This window comes from Schistosoma haematobium, chromosome 3, assembly GCF_000699445.3.
Source record: "Schistosoma haematobium chromosome 3, whole genome shotgun sequence".
Taxonomy (NCBI): domain Eukaryota; kingdom Metazoa; phylum Platyhelminthes; class Trematoda; order Strigeidida; family Schistosomatidae; genus Schistosoma; species Schistosoma haematobium.
The window spans coordinates 12,146,861-12,161,310 of NC_067198.1; the positions used below are offsets into that span (position 1 = coordinate 12,146,861).

At 36.5% G+C, this 14,450-nt stretch overlaps 1 protein-coding gene across 1 annotated transcript in view; it reads right to left on the reverse strand.

The window, feature by feature from the left end:
• MS3_00005008 (uncharacterized protein) overlaps positions 1 to 14,088 on the reverse strand; it is an 80,257-nt gene extending 66,169 nt beyond the window's left edge. Inside the window, exons 1-11 of the mRNA XM_051213016.1 lie at positions 13,888 to 14,088; positions 13,728 to 13,847; positions 13,534 to 13,695; positions 13,406 to 13,499; positions 13,328 to 13,374; positions 12,977 to 13,295; positions 9,881 to 9,990; positions 8,253 to 8,364; positions 6,161 to 6,230; positions 2,716 to 2,893; positions 650 to 880 (exon numbers count right to left, since the gene is read on the reverse strand). The gene's annotated coding sequence lies outside the window, so the exon portion shown is untranslated. The remainder of the gene's footprint in view (positions 1 to 649; positions 881 to 2,715; positions 2,894 to 6,160; positions 6,231 to 8,252; positions 8,365 to 9,880; positions 9,991 to 12,976; positions 13,296 to 13,327; positions 13,375 to 13,405; positions 13,500 to 13,533; positions 13,696 to 13,727; positions 13,848 to 13,887) is intronic.
• Between the last annotated feature and the right edge of the window lie 362 nt (positions 14,089 to 14,450).

Genomic DNA, 14,450 nt, shown 5'->3' on the forward strand with positions numbered 1-14,450 from the left:
GTTTACTTAAAACCCCTACCAATGGTTGTTAGCTCAGACGAAGTTAGCAAGGCTTATTTGTGAGTTATGATTCATCTACAGAAATGATTTCAAGATACTGAATACCAGCTATTGACTAAAATTAGAATATACATCCACAAAAATTACATTGGTGTTCCAAAAATAAGTCTGCTCGATACTGATTTCATTATTTTGTTACTTTTAAAACGATTTACCTGGAACCACCAATAGACTGAAACCAAGGAGCAGTCCAATGCAACTTGGTAAAGACACAGTAAGAAAAGGATTATAGTATTACATAAACAGTAACCATTTCACTCAAATATCTAAACTTGAGCCCCACACTAACTAACCGTGGTGTATGGAGGGCAGGAGAGGCCAGGGCAAACTTGGTTGCAGATTCCTTATCGGCAGCCTGTGCTTCACGAGAGGCAACACGAGAAAGTAAATAAGTCATTAGTACTGACATAATTCAATCGATCATATTAACTCCATGGCTATTGACAGTTGAGTGACTTGAAATGATGTGTCACTTTTAGTAATGATTAGTTGGTGAAGAAACGGGGGATGAGGAGAATGATTAGTGTACATTAACAACCAATGAATGACAAAACGAGCAAACAACAACATTAAAAAATAAAATGCTCACTTTACGATTTTTGTAAATCAGTTTTATTTTATCCATTAATGGTGGGTTGGGTGATCGAAACAATGATGTGTCCTTTTTATTTTCCTCTGTGTGCCACAGTGAACTATATAATAGTAATAGCATTCTATTTATGGAAGCGACATTGTAGTCGTTATCCACTACAAAATAAACGACTGCATTCTCACATATAGCATTACATATTGCACCATAAATAAAGCTTAACACATTTATCTAAATGAGAGAAAAAAGATTTTGTAGAAACATACTCCCAAACAAAATTCAATGAATATTAAATGTCAAGATACTTATCAAAGCGAACAAAAATGAGAAACTAGACTATGCATTAACTACAAAGGAAAAACAATCCGATAATTTTTGTTGGCACATTTGAACATACCATAGGATTTAGCACAAATATCTATCAGTATGCATGTGTGTATCACCATATTTCACATCATTATCGACAGTTGAAATCAAACAGAGTAAAAAGTATTGACGTTTGTGCAATCAGTTCCACTCATCCAATGTTTATATACCAGTTTTTCTCTCTGTTTAGATGTGGAATATATTTGTGTCACACCCTACGCTTTCCATCGTTAAAGGATGGAGAGCCATAACAAATGTGGTAAAATAATAATAATAACAATAAATAATATGTTAACTCATTCATCACGTACTTGGGAATGAGCCACACTATAAGTGTGGTGACTAATCATATCACTCGGTTTCCTAAGCCGGAGAACGTGAGGCGGGTTCAAACCTGGAACTTGGCGCGACTATAAGTGAAAATGACACGTATCTAAAGTAACACAGATGAGGTCAAACACTAATCTTATGATGCAGTAATATGTAAACTGATGCTTTGATAACTGTGTCAAATACTGTGCGCAAAAACGGGTATAATTTGTGGACAGTCGATAGCACACACAAATCAAATCAATACCACCAAGATGAATATCCTTTTTCGCTTCTACGTTACATTTCACTGGTGGCTTTTCACTACTGTCAGTATGATAATTTTCTGTTGCTTGACAATCATCTGGTTAATTACATTTCGATGTGTTGACGCGAAATACTGCAACTTACGCCGACACACGTTTCTATCTGTCTATCTACCTATCTATTCCAACTAACTATAATCGATGTTACAAAAGTAACAGCCACTACTAACCACTGAAAAATTATTATCATCCTTTAGAAATAGTGAATATGAACAATTAGAAGGCTTCCAGATATTTCCACTAATGATACACAGAGTTAAAGGCAAAAGTTACTGATCTCTAGGATGAAACACAGTCGATGAATACTAAACAAACAAAACAGGATATTGTTAATGGTTAATAAAACACAATTATATGAACGAAGAATATTCTTCTCAATAATTTCTTATCAGCTTCTATAATTATAAATCTAAATTAATAATCCATAAAATTGACCAGAATTAAAGCAGAGTATTCTTCATTCATATAATTGTGTTTAAATATAATGGGAATTTTACAGCAATGGTTAATCATCTTTAGATTTTTCAAGTAAATTAAAAATTGACTCTTACACTTTTCATTTAATACTAGGCTAATATATAATATGTTAATTCTTAAAGAAGGCAAGAAGAATGGTCAGTCCACTTACATCAAACTCTGAAAGCTATATTATTCAGTAATATTCAGAGATAACATTCGTGCTTTACAACCAGGAAACTAAACAAGTCACACCATCAACATTAATTCAGTTATTTTCCTCTAGAAATTTCGAACGCCTAGGGATCCACAACAACCTTAGGTTTACCTATGAAGCTGTATCAGTTAGTCGATTCAATGGGCTTAACCTGTAACAGATAGCTTTTGTCAATGAGATTGTAGACCACTAATATATTCGTCCGGAATAGATCAATCAGTCAGTCAGCATAATCAACGTACAATTCAGCCTGAATGATCATTATCCATCAATATATACCAGTAAGCTAGCAACACTATCGGCAGTTTATTTTAAGTAAAATATAACAAGCTTCACTTCACAAACCAACTGAATACAAATAATGATACACAGAGGAAATAATCTCAACTTACGATAGCTTTCACTCTAGTAGATCTCCTAATTTTTTGAAGCTCAAATCCTGAGCATAAAGAACAAATAACCAAAACTGAACAACGTATAGGAGACAAATTGTAACGAGTTGACAAGCTCATAGCTTTAGTTAAAGCCAATAGGTATTTGTTCAATAGCCCCTTATTAATGTTCAAAGATCTGAAACCAAAATAAAAATGTATCGATTTATGGTGGCTAATTGAATCTAAAGAATACCGAGTAGCAGATCGCTTCCAAAAGAATGTACATCCAACAAACGATAATGAAAAGTTCTACATTACTAGGTATACGAATCCAATCGCTGTGTTTGATGAATTAGATGTTTTGTTTAGTCTATTGTTGACTGAACTAAAGTCTTATGATGAAATGGACTTTATTGCAGTATATCTTGCAAATGATCCATACACTACAGCCGACACAAGGAAGGTATTCAATGGATTTAATCGATTCATTTATTAATAGTAAAAAAGACATCGATCAGGAAAAATGCTCCAGCAATATTTTGCACAGTGCAGACAAAACTTAATAAAACCCTCCTCATAATAAAATCTAACGATATTATTAAACTTACTCAAAGTAATAACTTGGTGACAACGTTCTTGTCGTCAAGAATTGATTTGCTACCACGAGATTCACGCTACCGCTGGCGTGGTTGTGTACAAGACTGCCGCTCCTTTTGGAGTACCTATCTGGACTCTGACCATGCCTTGGTCTGCGCCAGTCTTACCTTACTTTCCAGTGGCCAACGAAGTGACCGCCACCAACGGATTGATGTTAGCAAGCTGGTTGCAACTTCTGTTGCAACAGTCAGTTGTGGGTTCGCGAAACGTCCCGCTTGTAAGCACTGGGTTTATTCTGGTTCCTTACAACTCATTGAAGCCCGTCGGTCTACTCCGGGTGACCGTGAGTTTGACCACAAACGAAGGATGTTACATAAGGAAATTGGGCAAAGCTTGAGTAAGGACCGAGAAGCTTGGTGGTCGGAGCGTGCTAATGAGCTGGAAGCAGCAGCTGTTTCTGGTAATTACCGGAAGCTCTTCCAACTCATCCGAGCCACTGGCAGCAAGAAGTCTGATGTGAGCGAAACAATCTGCGAGGATGATAGGATGCCAATCACTAACATCCATCGACGTCTTGGACGGTGGGCAGAATTTTTCGAAGGGCAGTTCAACTGGCCTGCTGCTCCGGCAACATCGGTCAGACTGTCCTGCCCTCCATGGCCGGTGATGACTGATCCACCAAATGAGGAGGAAGTCCTCAAGGAAATCCAACTCTTGAAGCGCTACAAATCACCTGGCCCAGATGACTTACCTCCGGCTCTTTTTAAAGATGGTGGTGACTTTCTGACTAAGGAATTGACGACGTTGTTTACAAAGGTTTTGGAACTAGAAAGTGTACCAACGTCATGGAATGAGTCGATAGTTGTCCCTATCTTTAAAAAGGGTTCACGTCGTTCCTGCAACAACTATCGGGGGATAAGTCTACTTCCGATTGCGTCCAAGCTGTTGGCTTCCGTCATGCTTCGTAGGTTGTTCAAAACCCGAGAAAGATTGACTGGCCAGGAGCAGGCTGGTTTTCGTTCTGGTCGAGGATGTATTGATCATATCTTCACCCTCCGCCAAATGTTAAAACACCGCCATACTTATCAAAGGCCAACAATCGTAGTGTTTTTGACACCAGGGCTGTCTTTGATTCACTGGACAGGACTGTTCTCTAGGATTGTCTGTTGATGGCATACAAACACCTTTTTTCATTGTTCCATTCAAGCAGTGAAGTTACACAGGGTTGCTTAATCTCAACATTCCTCTTCAACTTAGCCATCGATGACATTCTGGAAACAGCTCTGATGGATATAAGTAATGGTGGTGAGGATCTGTTGTCTGGAGAAAGACTTCTCGACATTGAGTATACTGTTGATATTGTCTTACTGTGCGATAATCCCAAAGGCATGCAATCCGCACTTAGTCAGTTGGAAGTCAATGTCCGTAGGTATGGTATGTGCTTTGCTCCTTCGAAGTGCAAAGCACTTCTACAAGACTGGCAGGATCCTAATCCTGTACTCACCGTGGATGGTGAGTAGATAGAAGTAGTCGAGAAGTTCGTGTATCTGGGTAGCTGCATAAGTGCTGGTGGGGGTGTGAGTGATGAGATCAATGCACGAATAGTGAAAGCCAGAGCGGCTTATGCCAATCTGGGCCATCTTTGGCGCCTTCGTTATGTCAGTCTGGCTGTAAAAGGTCGGATCTACAACACGTTGGTGAGAGCAGTTTTGCTCTATGCTTGTGAAACCTGGCCTCTCCGAGTTGAGGATGTTAGACGAATATCCCTGTTTGATCATTGTTATTTCCGAAGGATTGCTGACATCCAGTGGCAACACCATGTCAGTAATGCAGGGGTTCGGCATCGTGTGTTCGGGCACAGAGACGATAATGCAATCGATGTCACCATCTTGAAACACCGACTTCGGTGGCTTGGACATGTTCTACGAATGTCGTCTCAGAGGATCCCACGTCGTGCATTATTTGCTGACGCCGGGACTGGTTGGGGAAGGTGGAGAGGTGGTTAGTGTATGACATGTTGTCGTGATATGAAAGAAAGCTGCAAAGGGCTGGCTCCTGTTGGTTCTTCACGACTCCCTGGTTGGGGTTCGAGAGATGGTGCGTCACAGTGGCTTAAGATGTTATCAGATATGACTCAGAATAGAAGCCAGTGACGATCTTGCTGTAACTTTCTTTATAAAAAGTGGTTGTAACTTCCTTAGCTGAAAGAATTCTTTCTAGTTGTACATTTCCGTTCTCCCATTATTACCATTATTATTTTACACTACCTTAAACCAATCTCTTCGTTATTGTTCCCTTTTTTTTCTTGCGCTCCTTGCTTTTTTTTTCTCTTCGATTTCTCATTGTTCAGTGTGGCGCATATATATTGGCGCTCTCTTGTTCCAATATTTATGTGTCCAGACAAATAAATAGATAAATAAATGTTGAATCAAATTACGCATGTAATGTATTCCTTTTTGATGAAGACGATAAGGAAACAAAGTGTTTCAGGTGTAACAAATTTATGGGTAAAGAATTTATCGACCATTAGTCTGATAGGTTTGTTAGGCCAGGATTATTTCCAGAAACATATTAACTTGTTTGATCTACTGATAAGGCGAAATGAGAACCACTTTCAATCGCATAATGCTTCCTTGTCTTCTGACAGGTGACATTTATGTTGAGTCTAGATTTATGCTTCGGTTGGTAGTCATTTCGTTTGATTACCACCTCCCCCCATATTTCTTGAGTTTGTGTCCTCTAGGATATCCTCATTGTCCCAGTCAAACTTGTTATTCGCATACACAGAGATCATTGACCATATATTCTGATACACAAAATAAGTAGGGATAATAACTGAAACATGATCAACAATCAAACCGCTTACCTTACTCTAGAACTCCTGGATCTATATAGGTACTTCGATCGAATTTTGTTGCTTTCTTGTAAACGCATGTCTGAAACAACCACAGAGAAGTTAAATCCAGTTTATTAATCGTTATCTAATATCTATTTCATTCATACATAATATATTGGTCAGTGGTGAAATGTAGTTATTTGAAGTAAATTTCCGCATCATGGTACTGTACATTCCTTGATGTCAGTGGAGAGCAACTCAACAACCACACACACACAGATCCATGTACTGCATCATGAAATACAGCCTCGTACGTAGTCTAGTGAGATCAAACTTTCAGTCACTATGCACACTTTGAACCCAAAGCAAGCACAAACATGGACAACTAAACGTGAAACTTAGAGTAAGGACTTCAATGATTTGAATGAGTAATGGATGAAATTATTTTTCCCCACGAATCTGTGACATGAAATCACATCTTAAGAAAGAGTAATTATACAACTTAATCAAATATTCATATATCTGTTGATTACAGATAGTTAACTATATTATACTGTAAATATGTGTTCAATCAGTAAGTTATTGAGTATTTGGTGTTAAATACTACTCAGTTCAATTCATACAAATCTGACTGCAAATACATTATAGAAGAAGTAGTATGTTCAGATATCGTTTTCGTTCAGTTTTGGTGTCAAATACAATCCCATCAACACTATTTCACGTTCTTATTTCGCGTTGTGGGAAACGCAGTGGTTACCAATTTAATGTATTTAACGGGAGCTTAACGAAACATTCACTAAAGTAACTAGCACCTCTATAGTGACGGTTGTATTGTTTTTAATACAGTCTTTTTTCTCTTTAAGTACCCGATGGCAATCGTATCTTTTGTAAATAAATATTAAATCTCTAGCCAATTAACTACTGATTGTTCAGTATTCAGCCTCATCCCATAAAGAGTAGAGAAAATTAATGGCTCTTGAACAACATTCATTTATAAATAGTGGAAAGGTTAAGTATACAACTGTTATACCTGTAAAACGTTGGTAGCAATGTCCAGTAACTGGTAGTAAGTAAGTAGTTAGGAAAAACAGGCCACTGAAACTCACCAAATTATCGAAATTCACGACACACATTCAGCAGTCTACAGTTACGTCCGTGTAGTAATCTTAATCAATGAATAGAAATGCAGGGCGACATAGCTCAAAGTCGGCTACAGTGATGCAGATATAATCATTCTTTATTTTCCCATAAATCTTAGGCTCCCATAATATTTTGTACTTTTTATCTCCTTATTTTACTCTATTTTACCGAATCATATTCTCCATGTTTAGTTTTAATGCCATTGTGACCATAATTGTTTCGGTACCATTACTTTTCATCTTGTCAATTTCCCCTAGCTAAGGCGGTATGTTATGATAACATGGGCTGATTCACAACTATGACATATCTAAAGTTGGTGATAGCCAACTCACTGAATAAGTGTAAACTCTGAATAAATACATTACTGCTATTCAGTATGGAACTGAGTTAAAAGACTTGTTGGTAATGACGAGACCAGAATGTTTCATCCGATCACATAGTCATTATTAAGTGTTTATCTCAGTCGTGAAACTGAACGTACAAACTGACTACTTATTATTCGTAAGGTAACCCGGACCAATATTTAAAAACTTCAGATGCAATATGGCATAAGTAATTATAAAAATTCATTTGATCATTTTATTCTTCAAAACATTAAGATCATAATATTCTGGGCTTTCATGTATCAACTTTAATCATTACTTCTGACGTGCTTTTAGTGTATTCCACTACGGTTTTCACACAATTATTTTTGATTATTATTTACCTTCTCTAATGATAATTATGTAAACTGTGACAATATGAGCTGTTGTAAATATTTGTATCAAATAATACTCTCTTTACACTGGAGTCCTTGCTCAGTTATCGGCTCGCTTTTACTCTTATTCTTATCATTTTCAGACTCTTCCATGCACACCGCTTTTCACACATAAACGCACACTCAGGAAACAATGTGAGTTCAGGTTATATGCGAACCCACTGAAAAATTTAAAAAACTGCTAGTTATATACATATATATGTACATATTGAATTTCTTATTTACCTTTTAAACGTTTACGATTTGCAGTCATAGACAGCATATCATGAAGTTTCTCAACGGTGATATACGCTGTAAGGTAAACAAATGGTAACTGTTTTCCTTCAATGACCAATTCCTGGAATTAAAAAGTATTCAATGTCTATTGACAGTTAAAAAACTTAAAATGTAAATAAATTAGGAAGATATTTATTGTGAAAATAAAGCTCACAGCATACAATGGAAAGTCAGAATCATAGAGGCGTATACTTAGACTGTATTGATTAATATTTTTGGACTACAAAGGTTCATTGAAAAAGAAATCAATAAACAATTCAGTTCATTGAAGGACTTGAAAATGAACCAAACAAAATAGATTTTATATAGACTGACATCAGCTGGAAGACAAACGGAAATCAGGTAGCTTTGAACAATTGTTTCGATACCTCAGAAATACACATACATGACACTGGAAATAAACCAACTTATTACCAGCACGATATTTAACATCAGTGAATTGAAGTCAAATGATCGACATTCGCAAGTAAACAAATCTTCACAAACCACTTAAATACCGAATACCTGTTTACCTGTCGGACGCAGTTTCTCAATCCATTTCTTTTCTAACCATTTACTTCAAGGTAACTAATAAACATCTGGTAATCTGAATTTGTTAAGTCATCCTAGAATATTTACACAACAGAAAACTATCACTTATAACGAGCTTGATAGACTCATAGTATATCTTTGAGACAAATAGTCTTCTGTAATATCAAGGTCTATGTCAAAGGTTTGTGTATGACCATGTAGAAGAAATTTAAGTCAGTCTAACAAGAACAAATTCATTAGTAAAGTCTAGCAAAGCGATTGTTAACAACGTAACTACATAGAATACTCATTCGTGACAGCCGATGTCGGCCACTCTCACTGAAAATTAATAAATATACACAGACAGAAACTTGTTTATTTCAACAGAATATGTTCAAAGATACATGTTAACACCTAGAAAAAGCAGGTATAAAACGGACACTACTTCTTATAAAAACTTCACATATATTTCTATCCAGGCACCTCAACGTTTCTAAACTACTGTCATGTCAAACTAATAACAACCAAATAAGTGTTAGAAACCAGAGAGCACAAGAAAACAGTATTAATCTCGGTTGAGATTCCCTAATAATTAGTCTCCATACCTTCAGAAAGAATTGAGACCATCAATTTTACATATAATGACTAACATTCTAACTGCCAGCAACTACGTTACAACTTAAAGGTTAGTCAATATCACTTAAAGTCAATCAATGTGCAGTATAACGTGACTTTCATCAATGGACATCCATTCTCATTCAAAACCACGTCGATTTCTCAGGTCGAAACTTTCCACTGGAACATAGAGATAATGATATTGAAGCACATTACTGGTGACCATTGGGTTATTGTCAACTATTTAAGTGATGATGCAGAAAGCATATCAACTCGAAAATATTTACATACCGATTTTTCGAAGATGAGTTATGAACTATACCCTCTTAATAATCATTCTAGCGATATATCTGCTTGAAACCATCATCAGTGCTAAAATTCTAGATTCACATAACTGAACGACAAAACAATAAACCTGACAAACATCAAATCTTTAGAGGGTTAACACTTACCGCATCTGACAATCTCTGTAAAACAATATTATGTCCAGTTTGAGAAATGCGTGAGCATAGGATACTTTTTAGATTTCTCAGAATTAATTCATGACAAAGATCACCAGACACTAAGTAAAAGTAAATGAAAGAGGTGCTATGAAATAACTACTTTATTTCAAAATGAAGCGTTCAAACTCATATATTAACAACAGCATGATATCGAAGAAGCATAAAACTCAATCAGCAATGTGACGGTAGGTGAGTGAACACAGCAAAGATCAACTGGATTCAGCATTTTACAACAAAATACACTGTTTAAGGTAATAACATACTAGAATAACAATAATAAATCCAAGTCTATCGTGTACACAGTTGGTCACATTTCATCTAATCAACTTTACACGGTTACATAATTATTTCCATTCATTTTTCGAAGACCCATATGATTTTAAAGCCCTCCTCTAACTGATAAAAGTTTATAAAATTCATAACGTAGGAAATTTAATAACAAAGAACGGATGCACCTGCGCCATTACAAACGATTTTGGGCCATATCATCCAAAGTCTTTAACCATTGTTTACGATAATCACACGGATCCCAACCAGGCAATCTACACTTATTAGCATTGCCCAGTCCAATCAACGATGACTTCATCGACTAATGTCTTCCCTTGGTTTAACCGCCCCCACCTTTTTTCCATCCCACTCCAACACCAGAAAACATCGCCCGTCGATGTAGGTGGTGGATGTGGATACACGTAACACATGTCACAACAACCTCAGTTGAAAATTCACCATTTGTTATTCTTACCTAACACCCTATTCTTAAATCAGGCATTGTTTGCTCGGTAGTACCAAAATACACATTTCCTAGTTAGGAAGTAGATATCAACTAAAACCAGAAGAGTTCATTCTAATATGTTAAAGTATATATGTTAGAAGTTAATCGACACTTTTCATTGACCTATAATGTAGAAACATATTTCCTTTTGAAGGATATGGAAAGAAAACAGAATTATTACTCAGGATCTTGTTGACCTGAAACCATAACTCCAGTGGATGGAATCTAACTACCTGATACATATCACGAACCACATTTCTGTGACTTTCAAGATCTTAGTTTTACGTTTTTCAGACTCGGTAGTCAATGCCAGAAATCTATATGGTAAAGGAGGGTGTTTTATTTTCATGGATGATTTTTCTAATCAGTCTTTCCACTCAGGAGAATAAAGCATTAATGAATACTGTGAATGTCCATAAAAAACAATGCACTGCCCCCACATCCTAGCACAGTCGGTAGGACAACTTCGAGTTGAGGCAACAAAGTTCCTGCTTTCAAGAATTCAGGAAACCAATGCTTTGGTCAAGATATCTGAATCAAATTGTCTGGATATGTAGTGTCGACTCATGGATTGACTACCAGACTTCAACAACAGATACTCAGATCTGGTTTTAAGCTACATACTGAAACTCAATGTTTGAATCTAACATTTATGAGTGGAACTAAAGTTTGTTGGCGAAACACTCAGATTTTAAATGGAGTTTTTTGGAATGAATGCGCGCTATCCACCTATTTGCATGACTTCATAGGTTTCATGCATCATAGTTGATGTCAATTCGTGTTCAAAACCATAACCCTGACTTGGTAAGCTGAGTCCCAATCTTAACCCCTAATCTAAATCCCTGACAGAAATTCCTAAACTTATTTTGAACTGGATAATTGATTGAGATTATACAAGATCATTTTCAGAATCACGGAAAATTGTCATTTTCCTTTAGTTCCATCCATTCATCTTCGGAAATGTATCTCAAATGTATGACTTTTCATCTAGTTAATTTATGTCACAGACTACTTAATAACCGCCCAAATTAAGACTGATTACCATCTTAATAAAATATACTAACTTAATAGGTATCCTGTATTATTTGGGAAGATTTACAAAGATTATGTAGAGCTTTAAACGAATTATAGAACATGGATTTGTTCATCAAGATTCGGTTCATCATGATATACATATGTCATATTGTGGTGTGTGCTACTAATGTCGACAGATAGAAGTAGTACGTACCACCGATTGAAAGTGGAATGCCTGGAGGCAGAAAGTTGAGAAGTTTGAAGAGAATACATCGAGAGCAGAGACTGGTTGGTGTGGAAACGAAGAAACAACAAAGTCTGAGAAAATTGATTGACATATTGCGAATGAAGTATTTACTGTATAGTTCTCAGATTTCACCAAGATATTCTGTAATGTATTAAAATACATTCGTTTGTCCCCACTGGCGTTCCAGTTCACTACGATATAACGTCAAGAATAGATTATGTTTCACGTGCTTCCAATAATTTGATCAAGTTTAGACACAATGGTGATATTTTTGTAACTTTATTACATCCTGAATAGCCTATTCACTAAAATGTTCATATAACTGCTTGATTTTCTTACTCCTAAGAGTTTGGTCTAGACGGCACTCAACGTTATTTACAGTAAACAGTAAAAACAAGAAATCCAGCAATATATCTATTCACATCTGGAATACATATGTATATCTTCTGGTAGAACGAGGCGTAATTACATTAAAATCCATCCACGCAAGCAAAAGTATAAAAGTTCTATAATACCTTACCTAGTAAATATACTCTCTGACGAACAGGTTGTTAGAGTTAACCTAGTCAATAACCTGCATTCTTAACATGTTTCTAATTTGAAAAGTTGTACGGTTTTTCAGATTTTTTCAAAACCTTTTTTGTCTTTGTTTCTGTTTTTTTGTGAAAAAAACTTCTTGAAATACCACGAGCTGAGAATTTCTATATTGTACCAAAATATAAAATTGAATAAAGCCACCAATAATAGTGATAATAATAATAATAACTCGAAGACTTATTCATAACTAGTGGCAAAACACACCGTAGACAACACATACATCTCCAGAGCAATCGATAGTACGAAAGAAAGCTGTGGTGCTAAATGGTTGGATCAAATACAAACAACTGCCAACTGAGAGTTGCAACTTTATTATCGGTCTCAACATCTCAGTTGTAATCAAAAACTGATGTTAGCTTCAGGAGTAAGTGATGAAAAACGGGATATAAATCCAATTACATGAAATAACACTCACTTATAATCTTTATCCAAGCATCACGACTTTTGCCAGAAGCTAACTCTACTTTCCATTTTGGGTGAACGGGGAGTTTCATGCACGCACCAGCTTTACTAGCATCCCAATCCCCTTCTAACCCCGTTTTTGAAAAGGCAGTAACATCACTGGGATACAATTTTCCAAGAATACACATGACGTTTAATGCAGGCTTCGATATGTGCAACTTACGAACGAGTTCTTTCAATGTAAAAGGAATCGGAGAAGGATCCACTAGCCTTGATTGTAAAGTGTCTGTTACGGCATCCACTGCGGCATCACCTGCACCTCGTCCACTGACCTAATGGACTTAAAAACTGTAGGGTGAATTACCTTACACCGATAAAAACAGGCGCTACTCAGCCTTCGCTTGCATTGAGCTACAGAGTCGCTAAATCAACATGATCTTACCTAACTGATTCTGATCAAATTCACAAAACTTTGAGACCATACACTTCCTTAATGCTTTTGGCATTCCTCTAAGTTTCGGATCACCGCTCAACGACTTCGAGATACGTTAAAATATATCACAAGCCTACTGCATAGCACTCTGCAACTTCTATCCAATCGAAGGGTGTACAAATGCATGCATTAAAATACTTCTTTATGAAAACGCGGCACTGAACATAAAAGCAAGCTATCGAAATTAACAAATTGGCCGTCTTTCGAATATCCAACAGTTTATGGAAATGAAGAGCGATCTGGGAACTATGGGTTAAGTAAACTGCAATACCTTGAGTATGAATTCGGGATCCTTCTCAACGCATTTGTCAATCAGTACACCCAACAGCTTTCTGTTTGCAGGATCAAATTCATCAACAAGTAATGTCGACAGCAAATCAACCAAATCACACTTAAGTTAAGGGGAAAAAATATATGTAAATGATTAGTACCTTAAGAGCATAACAGTCTGCTTCAGTCGTCACGATAGACAGATCAGGAACACCACTACCGTGTTGAAGTTCAACAGGCGAATCACATGGTTTATCCCCATCTTTACCAGCACACCAATATAGAGTCTTCAGAACATTCATCCTCCAACTAATTCGGTAGACCGACTGTAAAGCGATGCATACCCTTTTATTCAAATAAGTAGCCTTAACTACTATACCGACGGCCTTGATCGACCAATCAAAATTAAGACAGACGAAGCTAACTAAAAGCATCAGTGAGGATGATTGTGAAAACATAATTTCGATAATGTACGACTAAAATAACGGAAGTGAAGTTCAAACTTTTGAGCAAGATCAGGATATCACGGATCTCGAGTGGTGGAAGTCTAATATCCAATATCTCTCATACATCACGAGGTTATATAGACCAGTTAGAAACTTCGCACTCGTTTCTTGTTGTTTTGTTACTGTTCCAGGTACTAGTTAATGCACAACAGGTGGTCGTATTCCAGGGAACAATCAATATTCTGAGATCTCATCTAGACTGAAAGAGGCTATTATTT